We start from the raw sequence: 21,018 nt of genomic DNA, 5'->3' as shown, positions 1-21,018 counted from the left end.
AAGGACACGAGAAAGCTTTCAGACATGGGCTACGGGCCGAAAGCGTATCGATGGAGTATTTTTTGTGTGCTTCCACAAATTGTCTCATGTCGTTTAGAAGGCTTTCAAACTTATCATCAAACAAATCCCGCCGTCGTCGGCGATCCGCTGCGTATCGGATGCGATGGGAAGTAATATGAATCGTTTGAGGTGCGAAAGAGACAAACAAGCTTGGCTGGGATGCGAATGAATGAGACCACAGGCGGAAAAGTTTACTACGAATGACACATTCACCTTGACAAGGTGGAACGAGTTACGCCGCCACTCTGCTTTGTGTGTGAGACGATTGGCACGTACGAACACACCTCATAAGGGGACACCTACCGAGATGACGGTCCGAAAGCAACAAGATTGCGCCGAAGACAACGAGAGCGACAAGATGAAAATCTGTAGCAGAAAATTTTCCATCGCATAAAAATCTGAGCTTACGACGCGTGGAGAAAACCGGGGAGCATTGTAGCATTCATTGTGTCGTTTTTATCTTTCTTTTCTGTCGTCTCCTTTCATACACACGATCTGAGCTTCAAAGTGGGTAGAAAAAGAAACGAAAAATGAATTTTATTTACACATAAATTCAACCCGCAGTAGAGCCCGCCAGTTGCTCCCAGTTTGCGGGGATTTCCTTCCGATCGAGCCGCGGAACAAGGCCAAGTGGATAGGGAAATAAAATTGCTCTATTCTACGACGTACCGTTGTCTGTGTTTTATTTTCACATCCCCATTCGCGGGACGAGTGCCTGTGCGTGTGTGTGTGTGTGTGTGTTGGGGGGTAGGTTTATGAAGGATGGCAGCTGAACTGTCTCTGCGAAGCCGCCGTCTTTGCTGAGCGTAATTTTATTCGAACCAATTCATCTAAGCCAATGGCTTTCACAAGTGTCTGGCGCTTGGCATCGGATGCGGGCATATCGTTGCGACGAATTGTTGGTGTGGGAATGGAAATTGGTCCTGCCCGGTTATGCAAAGTGTGGTCCGACCACAGCCGAATAATGGGATTGAATACATTAATCGAGAGAACATGTTCGCGACGATTTTTCTCCAACAACGGGACAATTTGTGGTCTATCAGAGCAGGGCTATCAATGATAACGAAAGTAAACACTTTCACTAAGATTTGCGTTGAACTGGAAGGACATCGTAAAGTTGTGCACGTTTCTCTATATTTATTTCAAGCATAACGATTAATTGAATTGGATTTTGTGAGTATTTGAAGCCTTGTCCCTGGATTGTAGCTTCCAACAAGCATGTGCCGTGCGTCATGTGAATTATTATTTTCCAATTTTATCCTAGAGCCTTCACTCGCATGTGGCACAAATGAAGGGATTGCTCGCTCACTATTAGCTAGGGTGAGCAGTTCCGACACGTTGTCGGCTGTGCGGGACTAGAAAACCAATCAGGGAGCTTATGATTGACTAGGCTGCCGTTGCTACAATGACGCACAATAGAAACGAACTTCAATCGCTCCCGTACACAGGCACAGCACGAACGAGCGACAAAATCCGCCTCTTGTTGGCTTTGCTTTGCTGGAGCCGAGCCAGATGGGGGAGACACATAAAAAAAGGCACACATTCCTATCAAACAGGTAGGACAATCCCTTGGAGAAATCCATCAAAAACAAAAGACAAACCGACGCGAGAATGGTGCCATTTGCGAATCGTTCCATTGGTGGATGGAAACCACGCTGCCGGCCGCAGATGATTCGTGGAACTGGGCCAGAACGTGAGCACACGTCGCAAAGCGTCTGACAGCATCTGGAGAGCAGCAGGTAGGTGAGACAGGCAGCTGACAGCCAGTTGGAATCGGGTTGGAAAATGTGAGCAGGAAATAGGCCACCCTCACGGCCCCCGTGGTAGAATTCGCGAGTCGTTTCCGGACGATGAAGCCACGCACCACGCGCAAGACAATACCGCTAAGGCGGATACGTCACAGTAGGTGGCGAAATGGGCTCGGTTGGCAGTCGAACAGAAGAAGACAGACTGAGTGAGAAGGAGAAAGCAAGCCATGGAAGAAAATCCTCCGATCGTCCAATTCCGATCACAGCAAGCCATGCTTTCGTTGTGTGTCAATCGGAAAACGAAAATCGCATTTGTTTGTCAATTTGCAACGACACGCGCTCGCACGTCCGGCCGTTCCTCCACCCTGGGAGGGTGGCAAGCAACAACGAAAAAAAAAAGAAAAACGGGAGCGCCCATTGTGAAACGTTTCACAAAAACCGGAAATTGTGTGCGTTCCAGCAGGTGCCGGTGTGAAAGTGTGTCTTCTGTCTGACCCGCCAAAGAAGGATGGGGGTCTTTTGCGTTGACTTCCGCTTTTCCGAATCGATGATGCGCGGATCTGACCAGCGGATGGCGCTCGTGAACGAAAACGCTTTTCGCTGTCGAATGGTCCTACCACACTCACCCCAGGGCCTCCAGCAGCCGTTGGTGGTGTTTTTCTTGCTGCTCCTTTTCGGCCTTCCAATGTCCTTTCACTCACTCCATTAGCGATGCGGGAGGCTGAGCCCCGACGGCTTCTCGATTCGATTTGAATGACCATACATCGTTCTGTTGACGGCTTCTCGCTCTTCCACCCACGTCTAGCAGGGCATGGAACGTGCGCACGTGTGTGTGTGTGTGTGTGTGTGTGTGGAGCTGTAAGGATATATAATGGTTGTTTGAACTGAGCGCAAAAAGCGATGGAACCGGAAATGGCATAACTGTGGCTTTCGGTTTCCCAGCCGCGTTTTCCTTCGGGCGGATGGAAAAAGGCGTGGAATGAAAAGAGAGCTTTCACCGGTGGGTGGAGAGCCAGTGAGGCTTGCAGAAGGACGACGAAACGCAAGAAGCCTGCACTAAAGAGGATTCGGTCGACGCTTTTGTTCTGCTTTTGACAGCTGCCATTTAGCATGGGCCAATCTTTTTCGGTACCATCGGCCAGAGCCAGCCAGCCAGGACTCGTTCTCGCTCGTGGATGTGTGTGTGTGTGTGTGTGATTTGAGCCCTTTGATTCGTGCGTGTGTGTGTTCGTGCACGTTGATTTGTGTGGGCCGATGAGGTGAGCGAACATCACACGTTTCCGTGCGGGTTCCCGAGGGTGGTTTTTTTGTGTGTGCCTGCCCTGGATCCAGATCCGTCGAAGGCAGTGCAAACAGGAGCCAGTAAGCCGCTTGAGAACGTAGCCACGAGCTTCGGGCGAGGAACCGGTCATCTGTAACGAAAGGAAATTTGCGGCCAGTTATGAATGCGCCGGTCGGTGGCAATTTGTGGCGTTACCGTGCCGTGGCGTTGGGACGATGAACAAAAGTGCTCGATTTGCTGTGGGAAAGGCGAAAGGCAATTAGATGATGATTTAAGTGGCCATTGGCGGATGTCTTGGGATTCGGGCGGTGTGCAGAAGCTTTTATTGGCTTGCGTTCCCTGTTTCGAATGGTCACGGGCAGGAGATTGTTTCGCTTGTGGGTGTTTTTTTTGTGTGTGGGTACTTTTTTTCTCCATGCTGTTGTGCTCTTTCGATGCCCTCTTTTTTATCTCTATCTCGCTACCAGCGCCCCGTGGAATCGAGCGCCTAATACCGCGAAGATTTAAGGCCAACCCACAACGGTCCGGCGGTTTTGTTTATCAGCCAGGCTTGCCGGTGGGGTCTAAAGTTTGCTGCCATCCATCTTGGCTAAGAACGCAATTTATGACCATCGATATCGTCGCCCCGGACGGGACGGATTCGGATTCAATTACAACGGGAACCAACGGCGGGCTTTGTCGTACGATCGTTATGATTCTTGGCAATGAATGTGAATTACCCGTCGGAGATAATGCGAATGGTTGAAGCTCGTTAAAGCGAATGGTGCCCGTTAGATGAAGTTGTGAATGGGGCAGGCTTGAAACCAATCTCTGCTCGGAATGCACCAACGAAACGGACGCTCGTGCAGATTCATTCAATTATTTCTTGTCGGTTGTGAAGCGCTCAATCCCAGCCAATAAACCGATGCTCTGATGCTTCGATATTTCTAATATCAATCTATCCTCCGTGCACATGCAATGCCAGCTGGTGAGCAGGTTTGCTATCACTTGACTAGGGTTTGAGTCAAAATCACCTCAAATCCTCCCAGCGATACGGCGATTCCACCTCCGGTTCTAGTCCACACCGAACACCCGGATGATAAACATGTTTATTCTCTTTCCAGGCACTCTGTTTATCATGAAATGCCGACCAGCCGTCCCGGCCCGTGGGGCTGTGGATTAAACGGAGCGCAACCGTGTCCATGACAGGGCGGGATGCAACACTGTCATCATATCTGTACAACATGGCCACACAGATCTGGTTTCTGGGGGCTTTTCCCCACGTGGGGTAGAGCTGGTTTTACAATTTCACTCAACAATTCTATCATTACGGCCACCGGTCTCGATGGTGTCGGTGTCGGTGCATCCGTGAATGCAATATCCGCCTACCGAAAAGAACGCCAGCTCTGCCAGGGAGTGCTGTGCTTCGAAAACCGTCGAAAACAATAATTTTCTAGCTCGTGTCGGGTCGTGTTTCCATCGTCACTCCCCTGGGTGGAAATGGTGGGAAAGGTGTGGTTTTGCTCGGGTTGCATAAATAGCTGCCGATGTTGGTACGCGGTTCTCGGTTCTTCGGATGCGTCTGTGTGTGACTTGTATGGTTTTCCCGCTTTTGCCGAAGCGATGGGAAAGCGAGGATTCTGACCACAACCATTTCAGGCGGGTCACATCCAAATTATAACAGTGAGACGACAACAACAGGAACACAAACGGATGGGCTAGAATGGTCAGCTAAACTATTTCTACACACACACACACACATACGTAGCCCCCACAGGACTCGATGGGGGGTTGTTCGTCGAGAGCACATGGGTTTTGGGATTTGCGGACTGGCGGAATGTAATTTGAATAATAAAACGTTCATAATAAAATTATATTTCACACCGACACCAACCGTTTAATGCGCCCAACCATCGGCTTGCACGTTAACGGGTTCGTGGTGTTCGGAAATGGATATTTTCCTTCCTGAATGGAACGATGTATGGACCGCAAAAGCAGCAAAATGAAAGAAAAAACTATCTCCTCCAGCCAGCCATATGGAAGCCATCCTTGGTCACGCAGTGGAAGGTGAAGTGTCGCAATATAGTGGGTTGAAACGGAGGTCGAAATTCCACACCAGGACACGCCGGTTTCGAAGGATGGTAACATTGCTCTGGCGCCTATCCCCGGTGCGGCAGGAAATAGCGACGCTTTGTAGGCTTCACCAAACCGGAATGGCGATGGCCGAAGGATTCTTTCGCAGAAGGAGCCCATTTTTTTTGTGCTCCACAAAACGGAAGCATCGAGCTGGAGCATCTTGCCGGGTAGTAGATTTGCTGCTGGTCAGTGAAGCGGCTACGTTTCATTTGGTTTGGCGCCGTACAAAAATGGACCGGCAGTTCCACATAAAATGGCTTCTCAAGGAGTGAAAGAAGCGTGCGGGTAAATTTGTAGCACGACCACGCGGGAGCTGAGGTTTTGCTAGAATGCACACACAATTCCACCGCACTTTAAATATAAATATGCTTCGACCGCAGGCAAGGCGATCCTGGGATCCAGGGAGCATGGTTCCCGTTCGCTTTCCAACATTGGGAGCATTCCTTCGCGTAGAAAGCAGAACGGGTTTGGGTTTTGTGCTGGAAAGGGCAGAATAAAATCTGGGCTAAATTCGATTGCTGGCTACCTTGGAGCCAGTGAAGTGGAAGGTTTATTTCCTTCGCCCCCCCGGGCACAGGCCATTGTAAATCTTTCGCCCACACGTAGGCGCCAGGAGGGTCGCAGTCCAGTGGAAAGAGCATTGGCTTGTAAACGTTTACCGGGAGTAACCGTTTGGTAAATTTCTCAGCAACGAAAACACTGTGCTGGCTAACCGGCGACACAGCTTCGGTGGAAGCGCGTTCAACAACACGAACCGAACGAACGGGACCACCAACGGGATGTCCTTTGCTGCTGCTGGGAAGCTGGGAACGAATCGAAAACGAATCGAGCTTGCAGTGAATGTGTGAAGGAGCTGAACGTTTCGGAAACGTTCGATAGGATTTTTCGGTGTAAAGTATCGTTGCGAGAAGAGGAGCTGCAAATGGTCGTTTAAGATTTCAAAATGGTACGACTGAAAGGACGCTTCGGTATCGATGCTATTTATTCTAAGCTGCCCTGAGCGAGGCAAACCGACTGAGGTCGATGGGTCGTGGCATATGATGCAAATATTAATAAACGTGTCATTATTTCCATGCTCGACAGATTTATGCGCAATAAACAGCGCGGATTTGTATGCGCCAGTGCACATCACAAAGGCACGTACATTGGAGCACTTGAGTGTAGAAAAAAATAAAACGAAAAACCATAGCACCATCGTATAAACGCTCCTGCTGCTTGCGTTGAGTGCGATTTAATTGCACACCGTTGCCATGGTGAATCCCACCTGCCTGCCTGCCTGCTTCGACCGCACCGCATGCTGGGGCAATAATTTGTAGCTGGCAGTGGGGCCGAAACATGGCACCACAAATCCGATGAACTACGGTTGACACACCCGTCGGTGTCATCGAACGGTGTGGGTGGTGCAACTCGAAACACGCCACCCGCCACGGGTCGTACAAATTGAATTTATTCGCGAAATATAACTGGATTTATTACAAATGAATAAGCCGCAGCTCAGATTTGTACGACACGGCACTAGGGCTGGTTGGCGTTGCCTATGAAATCGAGTTGTTTTCGTGGAACTGGTTTACGTGAACCCATTTAGCGCTCCGTATTCGACCCAGCTGCTGGCCCGGATGTTGTCCCACTTTCACTCTTCCGAAGGGTGATTGCTTTCCTTTCTCGGAGCAGCCGAGCCACCTCGTATCGTGATGTCAGGAATCACGTCACGGGTGTCGCACCCGTCGTGTGGGTGATATTTAATGTTGCACGGTTTTTGAGGCTAGCGGACAAAATAATGAGAAACACCACATGAACTGCCGCGCGTTGCATAAGGGGTGGTTCACGTTCAGACATATCACGTGCATGTGTATGATGCTTTGCTAAAACACGGCACAACATCGAATCTATTTCACCTTTCGTCCTTGCCTAAGGGGTTTCACCCCGTGGAACAGTGTTTTGAGCGGCTCTAAGCTTCCGGTACGATAGCAACAGATCAGCACATCGGCAGGATCATCATTAGAGGTCATTCGCTTGCTTTTATGTGTATTGGCTACTCATGGGGGTGGGATTTTGAGAGATCCTCCGGTTGTACTATCTGCGGGTGGCAGGACGTAGCCTAATTAGCATCATTTCTCTCGAGCTCACTGATGAATTTCACTAAAACGGGCTGCCTTATTGCCGTAAACTGCCTTATTTAATGCACCGTGCGTGTGCTCTTATTTTCATTCAAACGCTTGCTTTTGTGACTGTCAAAATTGTACCGTATGAGGCCTTTTTTAAGCGTCTACCACACATTCATAACTCCCCCATTTGGCACTCATTAGAGGATGTATGATAATCACGCACCCTCCAGCGAACGGGGTTGTAAGTTTCTTCTCCCGTAAATACACCCTTCATATGCTGTACCACCGGAAATGCAATAAATCCATTGGCATGCGTGCATGGTTCGGAACCGAGACTTTCCCTTGCGCCCGTCGAATGTGGCCTCGTGGTTTTCACTTAATTAGACTAATGATACAAAATTGCGAAATTGCGTACCCAGCGGGACCAGGCGCGCCCTCTACACCGGGGATTGGGCACGCATCGAATGAGCGTTTTATGGAATTTGCTATACCGTGGTGCACTCGGTGCTGGGTGGTTCCATTTTTCGGTTCCGGCCACCGAATTCAATCGAACCACGCAGCAGCAACAGCATCCGGTGCAACAGTAAATTAGTGGTTTTTGGGAAGCGAAATGCCTGAACCACCGCCGTCATTGAGGTGGGGGCGTTCTGGAGGGATGCCTGCGCAAAATCAATGGTTTGATGTAATTGAATTGCTAAGCGCTTCATCTACACTTGAACTGCTTGTTTTTTTTTGTTGCTCATCAAACGAGTTCCGCATCGTGGCCGAGCGCGTCATTAAATGCAATGGCTTTCCATTGGCTTTCATCAACAGCAGAGGATCGTAAATTACTCAAATAGCTTTTCACCCATCCGCCAGTGGTCCTCGGTAAAGCGCTGATTTGCTGGTTGAGAGGCAGAAAGCGAGAAACATCGATTCGACGTCTTTCATTAAATATCATTAAACAAATTACCTTGGCGCTAGCAACGCAAGATTGAATGTAAAATGGCGCAGTTTGCTCGAGCGTTTGCGAAATTAGTACCCGTTTGCGGTGATTTTTTCCCCTGAAGCAATCAAATAGATATTTTTATGATTCAAAGAGAGCGTCACTCCGAGCAGACGAGCGCTGTGTTTGATCGGACGGTATTTGATTTTGTTTTTTTTTTGCTTCTCGCCGCAAAACTTCAATGAGCGGCAGCGTGGAAAATGTGTTTGGTCGAAAAAGTTTACACGACTCGTCGAATGGACTGTGGAGCGAATTAATTGCTTAGCTTATCCGTCTGAGGCAACCGTGGCCTTGGCGCTTCCAGTGGCTGAAAAGCTGATCGATGGTGGCCGCAACCGAAAGGCAGGGCGAATTGCCAGGGACCATCGTCAGGGATGGTCTTCTAAGACGACGGGTGTTTTTGCCGGCCGGTCCTGGATGGAAGGATAATTTCCTTTCGTTTGTTGTCTGATTATTTGCCTTGGTGGTGGTGAATACGCCTTCGTCTAGCATGAGATTCCACTGCGATGTGGCTCATTCCATCCGGCTGTTGCCGGAACGTGCCATATTGCCCGACGCACCGCACCACCGTCCGACAGGGACAGGTTGAATAAATAAGAAAATTCATGTATTAGACGAAAACAGCGATTTGAATTCTGATTATATGCTCTCCGTTCGCTCGGCGACGTTTGCGTAACTGTTTCCGTTGGCGGAAAGTGTTTGCGATTTGGTGCGGTTTTTTTTTCTCTGTCCACCCTTACAAGCTGGAGAGGAAAATGTAAATTTTACCAGTCACCGCATTCACACAGGCAGTACCGGCACCGGCACCGGCACCGGCACTGGCTTCGGCAGCTAGGGGCAATTTGTTCACGCGGAAAACATCCCCATTTTGCTCTAGTGTAGAACACGCTCGCAACAGCCATTCAGTCGTATGAATTGAAAGATCTTCCTTTCTTGGTCCGCTGCTCCGGTTTGGTGGTTTTGGTGGCGCAACACCTGCCACCAGCTGTGTCGTACCAGCCGGAATCCAACACTGTCATGTAAGAGTGACTACTTCAATTTAGAAATGTACACCGGAGCAAAATAAACTAACGCCCGACGGGAACGCCCGGCGTGTGGAACGGTGGCCATTTGGGTGTTTGCAGCCGCATGTCACAATATACCAGGCGCCGGGAATGTTGATTGTCTGGAAAACTTTGACCCCTTTCGATTGCCGTGCCAAAGACGGTTGGTGGACGAAATGGAAGGAGGTCCCCATTTCGAGTGCCAACCGAAAGTAAGAGCTATTTTCGGTACCAACAGCCGGAGACAGTCGACAGTCGAGAATCGAGTGCCTCGGGAGATGGTCCCCGGGCAGGATGCAACAAACGGAGGATGGCGTTCCTTTCGCGGTACCTGCTGAAGATACAGAAGCTGGTTCCATAGACGCTTATCGCACGCGCAATGCGTACTCAATGACGCAACCCCCAAGGGGCAATGGTAAAGGGGACGTAAATCTTTCTCCCAGAAACACCTAACCCGTGGCTAGGAAACCCCTTCAAGGACATCTTGGAAATGTTTGTGCAAGGAAACGGTAGGCACTCGGTACGCGTGTGCGAACCTGTCGGCGAACAACTTTTCCGCCTGGAGCACGAACAAACTGCCGCTACTGCTGCTGCTGCTGCTGCTGCTGCCGTTGGTGCTCAAATATGATTGAACGCTTTTCCGGCCCCCATCCAGTACGAGAGATGTTTGCTAACAAATCACCCGGCTGGGCTGGGCCAGAACGAGAAAAAACTAATTCAATTCGTGCGTTCAAGGTGAGACGAGATTGGAAAGCGCTCGATAGCAGGTATTAAGATTTATCTTTTTCTTTTTTGCTCCATGCGCCCACCCTCCGGCGAATGGATTTTTCCAGGAGTTTTTGGCCGCCGCCAGCAGCTAAGCCGCCATTTCGTCGTAACTATTCGGATTCGGTGAGGAGCGATGTGGGTGGATGTGTGGTGAAATTTTCCTTTGCTTCGCGTTTCGTTTTTGCGGAAACCTCCATCGATTATGATTTGCGTAGGCGTCGCGTATCGATTCGAGCGCAAACAACGCTACACGAATGAAGGATACCGTGTGGCTGCTTCCCGGTTTGCGGAAAGCGTTGATTAATATAAAATATTCAATCGCAACTCGCGTGCGGCATCGTGTCACGTTTCACCAGCGCACTTGTTTACGTACATTTACGTTCATTTTATGCCCATAAGCGCGGGTTTCTCTGCGAGGTGCCAGTGTAAATACTGATCGTCCCGAAAATCTGTAAAATTTCGATCAAAACCAACCACACAAACGGGCGCTTGTTTACCCGCGAGCTAGGAGTGTTTTCGCGGAGATTCTCCAACTTCAAACAGGGTTTGTTTTTCCGCAAGTCACTCAGCCGGGTTTTCAGAGCACGAAGGGCTCGAGCGATAATTTAATTTCCCACGAACATTCTGCGCCTCCGGTTCGCGGTGATGCGGGTAGTTCCAGGACTTGTGGCCTGTTTATTCGGCCTTTTTAGGCCTCCCGTTGGGCTTCCTGACGTTGGTGACGCTCGGTACGGTCCCTTTCCACGGGTCACCAACGGCGACTTACGGACGAACGTGACGGGATAAATTTGTGGGATCACATTTTTATCACCTACTTCCGAGTTTTATCGCGCGAATGAAGCAGCCACCCGGTGCGGCTCAAAAACACCTTAATTGGAAAGAATGGGGTGGTTTGGGGTGGCTTTTCTGCCCTCGGTCCACCGGGAGGGGATCCCGACCCCGAGAATGCCCATTATTCCAATCAGTTTTACGATGGCATTTACTGCCACATTTTTGCGGCACTGCGTTCGGGAGGGCTAAGAGAAGTGAAGATCAAAAAAAAAAAAAAAGAACACACTAACGCAGGAAAATCATAATCATGATCATCTTTCCATTAGCTTCCCGGTTCGATGGCTCGGTTCTACGCACACACAGACACACACACACAACTCCGGGACGCCGTAATTAGTTTGGTCAAGAAACCTCGGATGCCACTTCCGAGCCGGTATGAATCAGGACCGGACTAGCCAGCCCCGAGGTGGCGACAAGCCGCAGGGATTAGAAACAAATATCTCCGGCTTCAGTGCCGGACCGTTAAAGTTGTTTATTCGGGCCCCCCATTGTTTTGTTGTTTTTTGTTTGACTCTCTTCTGCTGTTGGGGGCGAGTTTTCGGCCCCAAAATCCCACCACCATCCATTCCAATCAACCCGAACACGGTACGGAATGGTGGTGGTGCCTTGATCGGAATTGCATTCTCCTGGCTGGATTATGCCGTGGAGCGAGTGGCGTGTTTTATTTTCATTGTTGGCCTCGAAGAGTGTTAATGGAGCGAAGTTAACATGAACATTCCCGGGAGATTCCATAGTGGCCTTGCTGGACAGGGAAATCAACGAATGGGGAAGGATTACGTGTTTGAACCGTTTTGCGTGAAATGATACGAGCACTGTGCTGTGGAAAATTCTGCTTCCATCCGTTCGTTGATCGAGCTGTTGTTTTTTGACGTGAGCTGGAAGGAGGTGCTCGATAAATGAGATGCGAAAATGAAACTATCAAAGACTCGTTTACCGACGGGAGGTTGATTTAATCAAGCGAATAAATTAGGCGCAATAAACGACGCAATCTCTCACTCCCGCAGCTCGTGGAAAACCACGCGAAATGGATGAAAAATCGAAATCAATTCCGTCGTGCAATAAGCCACAGCTACGGCCCCGTCCGCTTGCTGCATTGCCAGTTGATGGGCAATCAAACGCGCAAAGACGGCTTTCTCATCCCATGCGCCTAAATTGTGCGCCCCATTCGGCACACACACACAATGGCGGCCCATTCGATGGCGTCTTCGGTGGCTTTATGGAATTGGTGCGGCTTCCGTCCCCCTGGGGTCGTATCAATAATAAATCGTCATCTAATTAGGTGTTAATTCCGAGGCAGGAATTATTTAACATCCCTCATCCCTCAAGCCCGCAACTCGATTCGAAGCGACAGCGTGGAGGCTCCTCGGAAAATGGAGAGTAGCTCCGCTTAATGCTGCCATTAAATTTTGTGCTGCCAAATATTTCCGCGTGGCACGGAGAAGAAGGACCTTAGAAGGGGTGCACTTCCACCAAGCCCACGTCGATGGGCGGCTTGTTTGCCCATCTGTTCCGATGAAATTCGGCAACGCCGAGCCAATAAAAGGCACGCGGCAATAAAACGAAATAAAAGATGGTCAGAAATCCGTAAAATTTTAAGAGCGCTCGCCAAAATCTATTGAGACACAAATTTTTGCCCGTACCCAGCAGTCGGTGCCTGTGCGCGTAAGCCCACGAAGGTGTGTCTTGCGTGGCGAAAGGCGCTACGAAAGGACACGAAAGGATCGCTCGTCGTTTCACCTTGCGCGCCTGTTGTGAAGCGGATGGGTGGGATGAGGACGAAAATTGAATTTAATAATAAAGAAATTGCACAAGCCGGGCAAAATCTTGTGGGAAGTGGCCCATCGGATTACAACTTCATCTGGCCTTGGGCTCGCATCCGGGTTGCGAGCGGGGAATTTAATTGAGTTTCACTGTTCCGGATGGTTTTCCTGTTCCCCATATTCGTCTTTCGGGTTGGTAGTTTTCCTCTTTTTGTTTTTGTCCTTGTTTACTCTTGCGCTGTGAGCGCTAGCTTCGTCCTGCCTTTGAGCCTCGTTTGCGGGCTTTTCGGGCAATGTTTTGTTTCCTTCGCATCTGCAAAGCACACTGGTGCAGGTGAGAAAACGCTGTTTACGTGTCGGTAGCATCTGGACGGGATGCGAAGCAGCACACAGCCTCCAACCAACGCAGAACCAAATCCGACACTCCCGCACATTTTCCACGCAGATGGTTCACGCGGTCATGTCCGCGAAAATGGGCGATGGATCCGGGAACAGATGCCATCGGGAACACAGATAGCGAGCGGATTTTTCCATGCATTTTTACTGACCCTCCGTCGAATTGGTCCGTCGGCACGGTTGCCATGGTGATAAAATGGGCCAAGGTGGAGAGCCTTCTTTTGGGTGGGTTCGTTTGATTTCTTCTTGCCCATCCAAGCAGGCGTTGGTGGCTGGATGAAGCCCATTCAATCAGCACGGCGTTCATCGACACCGGCCCATTTCGGGTTTTCGGGGGAGAGCATTCATTTTTAACGAAGCGATTTAATCACGGCCCACGCCCTTTGAGCTTTGTTTCACGCGAGCTATCGAAGATGTGAGATTGCTGCTGGTCCGTTATGAATCCGGCCTGAATCGAACTTCTCTGCTCAGCAATTACAGTTCGTGTTCGTGTTTGACGTGATCGTCCGGAATGATTCATAATTTAAAATTAATCAACCTTTCCTGTTGGACTGGAGCTTTTTTCGTGTGCGTAAGATTGGCCCGATTGAACGAATCTCGTTCCTACGGTGCCATTAATGGACTTTCTCAGCTGGAACGACTCGGTGCGCGTTTTGTTCTCGATACGACGTTAGAACGTTTGCTAGTCCCCGCCACCCGAATGGGACCGAAATTACGACACAGCTCGCTCATGCGTGGGACATGAACAAAATGAAATAACGTCACACATTCCGGGTGTACTTATCGGATGAAGTCAACTCACCGTAGCGTGCCGGCATTAAGCGAACGCATAAGAAAAACAAGCAGCCGCACAAGAAAGGTGGACGACATTGGCCACGACAGGGAGGCAAACGACTGCAAGCTCACCTCGCCAGCTGGTTATGAGCACCGGTAAAGTTTCACCCACCGACGACGTAGCAGCAGGTGAAGTGAAATAATGAAAACTTTGGGCACGTGGGGGCAAATCCTGTGAGACTTTGGCGAGATGGCTGATGGATATAAGAATGGGGCTTGTTGCAGTGCTGCTGCTGCTCCGAACTGTCGACACCGGGAAACGGTTATGTGCTCCGGTAAGCTCACCTACTTGCCCATGTGGAAGAAGCTTTTCGCACTTTCCCTCAATCTACGCCACGTCTTGTCACGTGGCACACGGCAGCTGTGCCGGCTTCACTCACGGCCTTGTGGCAGTTCCCGGGAAGCAGCACAAAAGAGTTAGGTTAAAATGGCGAATTCCGAGTAATGCTCCACATGTTTCCGTCCTTCGAGGCTTCAGTAGGCACGACGATCGGGGTGTACCATTTCTTTTCTTTTTTTATTGTGTCCTTTCTGCGCTGATTCGCCACATGCGGCACTCCCGGGGGAAGGAGAGCTTTATGCCGGAGTACCGAGCTGCCATTTTGAGGGCATTGACGGAATCGGTGACGTGTAAGAGCCCCGGCATGGCAATAGGTGAGCAGAGAAGCATTCTTTATGCTTGCCTCCATGAAAGCCGTTAGAAATGAAGCATGAAACTATTCGGTAAGTACGGCGAACGGCTTTCGTGTGACTTGGGTGATATGTTCGAGCAGTAGCAGGCGCACAGGAGTCGATCTCAGTCGATGCGGGTGTTTTTTCACGATGGGGTGGCGTGAAAAACACACCCACGAGTTCGAAGCTGCCGATGTAACTCTTGTTGCTCTCGGGGCTATTACCATTTGACGGAATACGAAAACAAAAGCACTGCGCCAATGCCAAACGAAGGACTGCTACGACACACGGTGGTACAGGTGTGTGGGTGGATGTGTGTGTGTGTGTGTACACCTGGATCACTCCTCGAAGAGGTCTCAAAAAGGGTCTCGATGTAGGTACGCAAAGACCGAACACCGAAGACGACCGAAGAAGACCAGCGGCACTGGCACACTTGCTGAAACTAATGACAAAATAAAATTTCTAAATTATGAATGGGCTGCGGGTGCGCGGGTGGATGCTGTACAGTTGTGTGCCCTCCTCTCAGTTCCCCATCTGCCGCGCGATCCAAACGCCCTATCATGCTTTTAATGTGCTTTCCACGGTGAAGTTTTTTTTTGCTGTTGCTTCTTTCAGCTCCACCCGGTGGCGTTCCAAAAAATATGGCGCCAGGTATCGGTCGGGCTTAGATTATTTTGTACTTTCCTTGCCGAACGGGGGGTTTTCCCGCTTTTTTCGCGCTCGAGGGAAAATGGCCAACCGACACATGGGGCAGAGTGAGTGAGGATGGTGGATGCTTAAGCATTTTTGCAACGGATGCGTAACTCCGGTGAAAATAATGTTTGCCTTTACCTTCGTTTGGTGTGAATGGGAGGGAGTTGCTGGCACTAACTTTCCGAGAACGGGTCCGATGGAGACCGCTTTTCTTGGCGTGGTGGTGCGTAGTTTTTTCTTTTTCACCGCTTTTCCTCCCACCTGGCGCCTCTTTCTTGTTCGCTTCGCTATTTGTCTTCTATTTCGGGTGAGACCGATGGTGAAGCGAGATGGAAAGTGAATGGTGTTTTCACTCGATCCACCCACCCACCCACCAACCAGTCACGATATAGTGCGGAAAATAATTCCCACCAACCACCCCCCAAAGCACACTCGAGAGCGGGCCGGAAGCAGGGCATTAAAAGCAAAGGGAAATAAAAACGGGATTTCTTCGCCATTTGCCGATGGCGCAAGTTCCACCACCTGGTGGTTGATACGCCCGTTTTTCTTTTCCGGCCCTGCTCTTGTGCCTTTTTTGCATGCGAAACGCGGATCAAAACCCGCCGGTAAATTATACCACACGGCACCGGTCGATGGCAGCATCAAAGTAAGCGCATACGGAACAAAGCAAGAAGTGGAAGAAAAACAAGAAGCGTACATGAAGAACAAAAGTTTCCACCGCCATTACCGCGTGGGGGAAAATTTTTAACCCATTTCCACGAGAGCTAGAGTGAGTGAGCGAGAGCATGAGAAGGAATGAAACAGAAAGGTAGAGAGAGAGAGAGAGAGAGAGAGCGGGAAACAAAACAAGCAAAATAAACACCACCCTGCGGAAAAACTCCTCCCCACCCCTCCCCCCCCCCCGCAAGGTGTGCGGGTAGCCCGTTAAAAGGCTTAAGATTTTTACTCGATGATTATTCCGTGCACAACCGTGGCACGCACGGGGTTTTTTGGGGTTGTTTTTTTGTTGTTGCTCCATTCACCGCACGGTTAATAGACGGTAAGGTGTGGAACGGGCGTCATATTTCTACCATTTGTATCAACCGTATCCGAGCAGGCGAAGAAACAACAGCGTGTCTGTGTGTTTGTGGATGTTTTTTGAGACATATTTCCGTGCTGTTCTCCGCATGGCCTGCTCGGATCGGTGGCGAAATGCGTTAGCTCCGGTGGGTTCTCGCTGTCGTCATAATTTTCCCCAAGCTCCTGCCACGTGGGGAGCTCGGGATTTCTGCAGCTTAATCGTTTTCGGGCAGGGGAGGGTTTTGTTTGAGTTTTAGAAATAGGCTACAATATGTTACCTGGTGTTGAGTAGGGTTTTAAATAATTTCACCCTCAGCCGGTAACATGCGGCCGGGCATTTGGTTGGAGGTCGGAGGATTGTCTTGTCGATTTTAATCCCACGTATCGTTACGCACGAACTCGCTGGCAGGTTTTAAATTTTTACCATAATGCTCGGTTTTTGTGGTGTATTTTACATGCCCTTTTTTTGTTGGTGGATTTTTCCTTCCAAATCCTACATAAAACTTTCCCGATTAAACCTTGCGACACTCGTGACAAATGATTCGCCGAAGGAAAAGATCCGCACTAATGAAGCGGCCATGTGATTGGCTGAAATCAACCCAAACCATTCGCCAACAAAATGTGAGCATTCGTTATGCTCCCGTGTGCGGGAGCTTCTGGTGATGCTTTCGGTTGCTAGCAAACAGCAAACAAGCTGCCTGATGGGAGCAATAAATAGTCGTTGCATCAACCGGCAGCTGGGTCGCTCCTGGTTCGATTGTCACGAGAGGATGTCAACGTCAGCGTGGCTAAGCCGTCGGAGACAAACGTCTTCCGTGAACCTGGCGTAGCCGTGTAGCATCGTCAGATATCACAACCGGTACGGGCGAAAGCGACGGCAAAATTCAGCTGTCGAGATAAACCACATCTTTTCTCCATGGCGGTGGTGGGTTGTGCTTGAAGATGCAGTTGTGTTGTAGCATTTTGGAACACGGTGGCTTGTTGTACGCCCGTGTCGGTTGTCGGGAAGATTTTAGGACATGATACAGCGTATTACTTGTTCAAGCGCAAGATACGCAGATTGAACATCTTCCCGGTTTGAGTATTTGCATTTGTTTCGGGTAGCAAAAATGGTGAAATTTGGCGCCTTCAGCGTGTGTTTTTGCATCATTGCACTGTTCGTATTGTTCGTGTTTGTGCCTAATTTTTCCTCCCAATCTTCGCAACAATTTGCTGCGCGTCTTCACCAAACGTACCGGCTATGAATAGCCGATTGTTGCAGTTTGAATATTGTATCGTCTGTTTGCTGGCACGATCGTGTTATTTATTGAATTTCCACACATGCTGCCGTGAGCACAATACATGCAGAAACCATACGTGCACGTCCTTTCCTGAGACCAATCGGGTGGAATGTGGGCTTCCACCAGCGCCTCGGCAAACAACACTTTTCCCGACCGTTCCCTCCCATAAAGCTTGGATTGTGAATTCTTTATCCGTTTTCTGAGATTTCTAGCACCGAATGGGGCTGCTGCTGCAGGGTTTTGTTTAAATATATTTCCATTTTCAATTCATACCACGGCTTTCACTGCCGTGCTTCGCAAGCCTGCCGCGTTGGTTTATCATTTCAAAGCTCCTGCTCGTGCAGCTCGTGTACGGGTGCCCTTTGAATCGTTCCCCTGGCAATGCAGTTTTTCAGCGGCTCCAGCGTTTGCTTGCCGGGTTTACGGCTACAAAACAAGCGATTGTCACCGAGCCTCAGCATCGTGTAGGGTGGGATAAAAAGACCCCACACGGGGTGTACACGTGGTACCGACTATCGTGGTGGTACATCAACAAATGGAGCTGAAGAAGCGAGCCAACAAGCACTTACACATTCCACCGGCACCGGGAAAGAAATCGGGTAGCATAGAAGCAGCCTCTCGTGCTGCTTAAAAATCACGCTGACGTGCGAGGAAAAATCCCCCCACGATGTTGGTCCTAAAAGAATTTATTACTCGTGTGATAGCAACAAAACCAACCGACTTCGGGCGCTTGCACGACGGATGGAAGGAAAAACCTTCGCTTCCGGTTCGTGAGGGAAGCGTGCTTGAGCGCGGAAAAGCGCCACCCACAAACCGATGGGGGTCTCGACGTAAACTGGGGCGTCTCAACGGGGGCCTGGTACACGACATCCGCATCCGGTTCCCGGGTGAGTTTCGAAGGTTCGGTTGGAGTGGTTTCTTGGCGCTGGCGAGTCGTTGACTTGCGGTTGCTGCGGCACGATTGCGCTGCGACCCTCGAGGGTTACCATCGCTGATTCTCAGCCCTGTGTGTGCCCTGTAGGCGAAGGACTAGGTGTGACGGTGGCTCGCGGCATTAAATTTCGTCTCAACTTTCGCCCGACCCACGGGCAAGGCGTTGTAAATGGTTGGAAATTTACTCGGCCCCAACCGGTGGGTATAGTAGGATATTTCCCAAGCTCGAATAGAACCTCGTCTCGGTACATTCCCAATGGGAATGTAACGTTGCGGCAGTGATAGGGCGAGGTAACCAAACACGAGACGTGTGAGCGAGTGTGTGAGGGTTTTTTCGCAATCTGCAGGTACTAAAAGTGGTCAAAGAATTAGGCGAGCACAAGCATGAGCACAAGGGATTCCTCGGGAGCTGTAAGATGTCGTTGCACCTCGAAAAAGGTGGCTTTCCACAAATCAGCCCAACGGTCGTTCGGTGATCTCCTTGGAGAGATCCTCCCAAAACAAGGGTCACCGAAGAAACACGGTCCGATCTACCGTTTTATGGCTACCGAGAGCTTGTACCGAGCAAGATCAGGGTTGACGATGGGTTTGTTTCAACGCAAAATTTAGCTACCATTCATGAGAATCAAGACAAAAGCGGTAGCAAAATCGTGCGCAACTAATACGCACGTAATTGCCAAAGCAAAATCTATACGTAGCTTTCGAAGAATAGGCTTGTGCAAAGCTTTCAGACGAAAAAGAACCTTATTCCCAGAACACGTCCCCGGGCACTGTAACGAGCAAACAATGCACTCGAATCAAGCGTCTCCTCGATTACCGTCTGTTATGGCGTTGTTTTTAGCCACCCACAAGTGGACCGTAAAATCGAATGCAAATTAATAAAATATTGCAACCCGTGCCATGTCGTGTGCCGGTGCTGTTTCTTTGCATAAGTTCGCTTTCGAGTGGCTTTCTCAGGCCCTTCTGCTTCCTGCAAACTCCGGAGCCGACACGTGGCGTAGCATAATAATATCGCATCCCCAATGTGCTCGCCCTTGGTTCGATCCGGGCAATGGGTGAAATCTGAGCAAACCCGACGAGGCCATCGAGCGACATCGTTCTGACCAACCCGGGCCAACTGGGAAGTACAAATTTGCATGTACTCAAGTGCGGTTTTGCTCCAGCTCGTCGCCAAAGAAGTCGCCTTCGCTTCGGCCTGGCGACTGTTTGGTCCGGTTTTGTAAGTGGAATACTAACGCGAAGATGGCAATCAAAGCTACGGAGTAAGCCACGCTCGAAAGAACCGCGCCGACTGTGCGCCGGAAGTGGGAGAATCGAAATATTCACTTTACCAGCTGTCTCCAGCGCAATCGGTGCTGCTGGTGCTTTTGCTCTTACGGTGGCAGCTTATTACAGGGCGCAGTTTGTAAGGGGATTTTTAGAATTCGCCTGCACACCTGCCTGGAAAAGCGAGCCCAAACCGGTGGTCGAGCTGTACTTTGCATAGATTTAGTCACTCCGTCCGTTCGTGGGCGAGGGAGCGCAGGTGTGATCGAGCGGATCGTGCGGTAGGCGACCACCGCCACCAATCGAAGGAAAGTTCCCCGGACCGATGTAGATATCGGTGCCATCGTGGCATCTCGTTTCGCATCGTAATCTTTGCAACAACCGCCCCACATTCTGGTGAGCCTTATCACGGCAGGCCGAAGAGTTTCACTATGGTGAATCGAAATTTATTCCAAACCACTCATGTATATAAAGTGGCTCAATTTTCCATTTTCCGTTCCAGGAATTTCTGCTCGTTGGCGTTTGCCGCACGGAAAAGAGTAAACCGAAAAAAAAACACTTCCACAGGCAGACAAAGAGAGAGTGAAAGAGAGAGAGAGAGAGAGAGAGAGAGAGAGAGAGAGAGAGAGAGAGTACACCCGGGTTTGGGCTGGTCAAGTGCAACAGATCGGATGGAAAATCGGGGAAAATGGTTGCGCTGGAATTGGTTTGTTGGTTCTGTTATTGAAAAAGTTTGCTTTTTATTTTGTGTACTTTTGCGCTTTTCACATCCTCACGTTCCGGAGCCGGACGTCGTCGTCGTCGTGGTCGTTGGTGTATGTCCCTCGCATGTCGCTGGAAGTAGTTTGTTCCTTCGTCACACCCTGCTTAGCCGCTCGATACCCCGCTCGATACCCCTTTCGGTGAACAATGGGAAAAGTTTCCCATTGATAATTGATAAAACATACGAGGCAGGAGCGCTGGTAACGCTACTCGCCATGATAGCATGGGTGGTGACAAACGTTGTTTAGGAGATACACTCTCAACGAGCCGGTGTTTCATGCTCAATGGGACGATATCCCTACCGCTCGTTAAGCCGCATGTGTACTTGATGGCACGAAAGTTGGCCTCATGTTCGTTGCCATGGTAACGCCATTGATGTGAGCAACGGTCCGAGCACATGGTTAGCATTGAGGCGAGTAATCTGCA

The sequence above is a fragment of the Anopheles nili genome, chromosome 3 (genome assembly GCF_943737925.1).
Source record: "Anopheles nili chromosome 3, idAnoNiliSN_F5_01, whole genome shotgun sequence".
NCBI classification, from domain to species: domain Eukaryota; kingdom Metazoa; phylum Arthropoda; class Insecta; order Diptera; family Culicidae; genus Anopheles; species Anopheles nili.
This window is presented reverse-complemented; position numbering follows the sequence as displayed.